Source organism: Portunus trituberculatus, chromosome 4, assembly GCF_017591435.1.
Source record: "Portunus trituberculatus isolate SZX2019 chromosome 4, ASM1759143v1, whole genome shotgun sequence".
Classification (NCBI taxonomy): Eukaryota; Metazoa; Arthropoda; class Malacostraca; order Decapoda; family Portunidae; genus Portunus; species Portunus trituberculatus.
This window is the reverse complement of record NC_059258.1, coordinates 3,002,571-3,007,570: the sequence shown is the minus strand read 5'-3', so window position 1 is coordinate 3,007,570 and position 5,000 is coordinate 3,002,571. Positions and strand designations below refer to the sequence as shown.

At 42.6% G+C, this 5,000-nt stretch overlaps 1 long non-coding RNA gene across 4 annotated transcripts in view; it reads left to right on the top strand.

The window, feature by feature from the left end:
* Positions 1-5,000, top strand: part of LOC123512783 — an 80,782-nt gene that overhangs the window by 32,267 nt on the left and 43,515 nt on the right. For 2 of the 4 annotated variants that reach the window (XR_006677183.1, XR_006677182.1), the window contains exons 1-2: positions 395-825; positions 2,986-3,169. This is a non-coding gene — a long non-coding RNA (uncharacterized LOC123512783). The other 2 variants (XR_006677186.1, XR_006677184.1) reach the window with 2 other exon arrangements.

The following is a 5,000-nucleotide window of genomic DNA, read 5'->3' as shown; positions in this document are numbered from 1 at the left end:
GTCAGTTGAATAAAAGCAATCCTAAAGGGCAGATTGTTTGTCTTTTCCACATGGAAGGAGAGAGACAGGCAGACACAGTGGATATGCTTGTGTGATGGTTGTTCTCAGCAGTAAGGAATCAGCTGCCATGGGTCACCTTACCTACGTTATACCTATTTACAAGTTATGTCATCACTATTACTAAGAATATAGGTACCGGATAAGTTGTACCTACTACCTATCCATGCAGTAGTATAAATATCATTCTGGCAGCAAACTTTCAAATAATAAGTTAGTTAACATGGTAACTGGCTACGCTGATCCGGGCAACAGCTCAACCTCCTCGGCAGTCGGCAGTCGGCACCCAGCCAGTCACCCACCTCCCTCCCTCCAGGTTACTCCATTCATTGTAAGTCTTTGGTGACGGCAGCAGGTGCATGGGTTGATTAGTGGCAACTGCTGCATTTAAGTTAAAGCCTCTGACTTACACACCTGCAGTAATAGTGTTGATTGTGGCGAGTGACAACTCTTAACTTGGTGAAACAGCTGCTCGCCTCGCCCCGTCCCGCCACCCACCACTGAGCACTCCCACTCCCAGTTTGTTGCCTTTGGATATAATTGTGCGGCGCCGCGCTGGCAGGACGTGAAGCACTGAGAGGGAAGACAGAATAGTGAGAGTAACAAAAAGAATGGCATATTGGTCGCCTCTCAGTGAGCAAAGGTTAACTATTCAGACACGGTTGAAGGCACTTAATTAAGACCGTGTTTGTGGGTGTGTGTGCGCGCGCGCGTACTGAGAAGAAGACTGAGGCGGTAACATCCCCGGTACAGTGTCCATCAAGAAACGTAAGTAATATATTTGGTGCATAACTCATTTCACAGTGGTGTCATGTCTTAGCCTAACGTTGCCAGCCTCCAGGACGAAACACCAACGAATGAACCACCACACATCAGTAAACAAGGCAAATAGTATGTTGCCAAGTATAGACCCCACATCAGTGTTTATAAGTAACTCAATACCTGACCGTCACAACTCGTCCCCACACACTCCAGCCCTGCCTTGCTAACCTCCAGGACCACATATCACTGAACGAACACCCGCTGGGATGATAGAAACCCAAAATATCGAGTAAATGGTAAATAAACGAGCGAACCACTGACCCGGTGCTTATCTCTCGGCCATTCTCTCTCTCATCTTTCACTTGTTGTATGTCAGACACGTCCCAAAGTGAAGCCGCTGGACTAATCTTTCATGTTGTTTGTTGAGATGCATTCGGTATTGCCTAATTTGCGTGTGGTGAAGGCCTAGAGATGATAAGTGGGGGAGCAATGGTACCGCGTGACGTCATCAGCCATTTTCCCGCGTGACGTCATCAGCTCCCCGCGTGACGTCATCAGCCGGCGCCATCTTGCTTTTCCTCTCCCAGTCTGGTGAATTCCGGTATTATTATTTATTGCTCTCAGTTGATTTATTTCGGCTTTAAGTAACTTTTTATTGTTCCCAGACATATTTAGTTGTGTTTCAAGTGTTTTGCATGCTTCTGTTGGGTGAAATACGTAGGTTTTGAAGCTTATTATGGCCTAAATACGAGCCAGATATCCTCTCCAAATTTTCCATCTCTGTATGCTTATTTTTTTTATTAGAGGTTGTAATGAAGTGTGAATGGTTGGAAAGATAGTTTTTGATTGGCAAAGTGTGTTTCGCTCCTGATAAGTGAGATGTGTGGACTTTAAGAGTGATTTATAGCGCCGTTAAAAAGTGTAGAAGTGACATAATAGAGAATATTTACTTTATTGTTTGAGCGTGTTGCTGAGTGTTGATGTGTTGCGGATGTGGTTCATATTTTTAAAAAGTGTTATCGATCGTGTTGAATAAGATTAGTGGGCTTTGCAATTGTTTTTAAGCATGTCGATGTTATAACACTTTTATTTACGGTATTTTTGAAATATTTCTATTATTGCTTATCTCGGCAATAATTTTATATTTTAGGAATTAGTTTTGATTGGTGACAAGTCAGAATTTGTGTAGCATTCGTGTCCAGCTGCCTTTTTGAGAACCGTCATTTTCAAAATGGTTTACTTCACGTAAATATGTCACCCACGGGGGGGAGGGGGGCCGACCACCAGTGGACCCAGACCCAGACCCAGACCTGGCCCCCTCCCTCCCTCCCTCCCGCTGGGTGTGTGTGTGTGTGTGTGTGTGTGTGTGTGTGTGTCTCTTACGTGTGTGTGTGTGTGTGTGTGTGTGTGTGTGTGTGTGTGTGTGTGTGTGTGTGTGTGTGTGTGTGGCTCTCTTACGTTGTGCAAGTGTGTGTGTGTGTGTGTGTGTGTGTGTGTGTGTGTGTGTGTGTGTGTGTTGCTCTGTCTTACGTTGTACAGGTGGTGTGTGTGTGTGTGTGTGTGTGTGTGTGTGTGTGTGTGTGTGTTGCTCTCTTACGTTGTGCAAGTGTGTGTGTGTGTGTGTGTGTGTTGCTCTGTCTTACGTTGTACAGGTGGTGTGTGTGTGTGTGTGTGTGTGTGTGTGTGTGTGTGTGTGTGTGTGTGTGTGTGTGTGTGTTGCTCTGTCTTACGTTGTACAGGTGGTGTGTGTGTGTGTGTGTGTGTGTTGCTCTCTCTGTCTTACGTTGTACAGGTGGTGTGTGTGTGTGTGTGTGTGTGTTTGTGTGTGTGTGTTGCTCTGTCTTACGTTGTACAGGTGGTGTGTGTGTGTGTGTGTGTGTGTGTGTGTGTGTGTGTGTGTGCTCTCTTGTGTGCAAGTGTGTGTGTGTGTGTGTGTGTGTGTGTGTGTGTGTGTGTGTGTGTGTGTGTGTGTGTTGCTCTATCTTACGTTGTACAGGTGGTGTGTGTGTGTGTGTGTGTGTGTGTGCGCATGCCTGTGTGTGTGAATGCGTGTGTGTTTGCGTGTGCTGGTCTTTCTTGTACAGGTGGTGTGTGTGTGTGTGTGTGTGTGTGTGTGTGTGTGTGTGTGTGTGTGTGTCTCATCTTCACCTGCCTTGATTTATTCAGGGCATCAACGAGTGTGCAGGCAGCTGTTCGAACCTTGCCGCAGACTGTTGTGACTGGAAGCCTGCGTCGTGAGGTGTGTTGGTATGTTATGATGGAGCGGGAAAGGAAGAAAGGAACGAAAAAAGAAGTTGAATGACAGCTCTATCACAGACAAAATGATGACTGCAGAGTTGCCACGAACGAGGTAGGCTGTGTATGTGTGTGTGTGTGTGTGTGTGTGTGTGTGTACATGACCTTGTTCAGCCATACGTTTACCCCAAAGACGCTTCCCACATCTCATCTAAGTCCACTTAAGCTGGAAAACACTGCATTATCTCATTTGTATGTATGATTTACCGTCTGAATCTTCGTGGCACAGTATACCACGACTACTGCGAGTCTTTTAAGGTCACATATATGGTGGGCAGCCTCAAAATATGGACATTAGACGAAAATAAGGAGCGTAATTCGGGCGTTTCCATGTGTTTTCAATGTGTGGCTGGCTGTGTTTCGTGTGTAAGTGGTGGTGTAGGGACAAGAGCGGACTATAAGGGAATAATACGTGTTGAGTATAAGGACAGTGGATGGAACTAAGAAATATACGCAATAGAACAAATACAAACAAATGCAAAAGAAAATAGAAACGCAACGAAAATAGATAAAAAAAAAATTGTAAATCAGAAACGAAATAAAGACAAGAAAGAGAGAATAATAAAAACAATAAAAGAGAAAGGGAAAACAAACACGGAAAACAATACGAATAAAAATAAAAAGGGAAACTGAAGAAAAAGAAATTAAAAGTGGGAACAAGAGGAAAGGAGGAGAAAGAGGAGGAGGAGGAGGAGGAGAAGGAGGAGGAGGAGGAGGAGGAGGAGGAGGAGGAGGAGGAGGAGGAGGAGCAGGAGGGCCACTTTAGAGCTTGAAATGGTGTGTGTGTGTGTGTGTGTGTGTGTGTGTGTGTGTGTATGTGTGTGTGTGTGTGTCGGGCCAAGGGACAATGGCGGAGTATTAAACGTTGGCTGTGTTTGGTCGGTGTTTATAGAGAGAGAGAGAGAGAGAGAGAGAGAGAGAGAGAGAGAGAGAGAGAGAGAGAGAGAGAGAGAGAGAGAGAGGATGACTTGTACGAGACCCTTAAATAAACACACACACACACACACACTCTCTCTCTCTCTCTCTCTCTCTCTCTCTCTCTCTCTCTTTGTCTAAGGTAAGCAATTAACCTACTCGTTTCCTTGGCCAGGTAACCTAATCACCTGAGAAACAAACCAAGTTACCTGTGTTTCATTTTAACAATCCCAAGAGAGAGAGAGTGAGAGTGAGAGGAGAGGGAGATGGAGAGAGGAGAGAGAGGGAGGTAATAACGAGCGTAACTTAATTAAACTTTAGTCTGACATGAGAAAAGTTTAAACAATTTTCCGCTTCATTATGTATTTATTTATTCATTTGGTCATTTACTCTCTCTGTGACTTTATATCTTTATTATTTCTGGATTTATTTTCTTTTTTGAGTTTTCTTTTCATTTTTTTTGTTTGTTTCGTAGATGTTTCTGTATTTACTCACTCACTCACTCACTCACTCACTCACTCATCTTATTTACCTGTTTTTTTTTATTTTTCTTACATTATTCATCCTTTCTTTTCTTTTTTTGACACATTTTTAGTCGCTTTTCTTTTTTCTTTTCTCTTTCTTCTATTTCTCCATTCGTTCACTCATTCATCTGGTTTATTTTAGCATATTTTTATTTTTTCTTATACTTCTTATTTATTCCTTTTATTTGAATTTATTTGACTTCTTTTTAATTCTTCTATTTCTGTCTTTATTCATTCTTTTGTTCCTCCTATTTGTTTTTATTATTTTCATTATCCATGGTATATTTTTTCTCTTTTCATTCACATTTTCCTTTTCACAACTTTTTCCTTTCTTTATTTCTCCTATTTCTGTTTTCATTTACTATTTTCTTCCTTTTGTTTATTATTTTTTGTTATCCATGTTTATTTTTCTCTTTTCATTCACATTTGCTCCTTTTCACTGCTTTT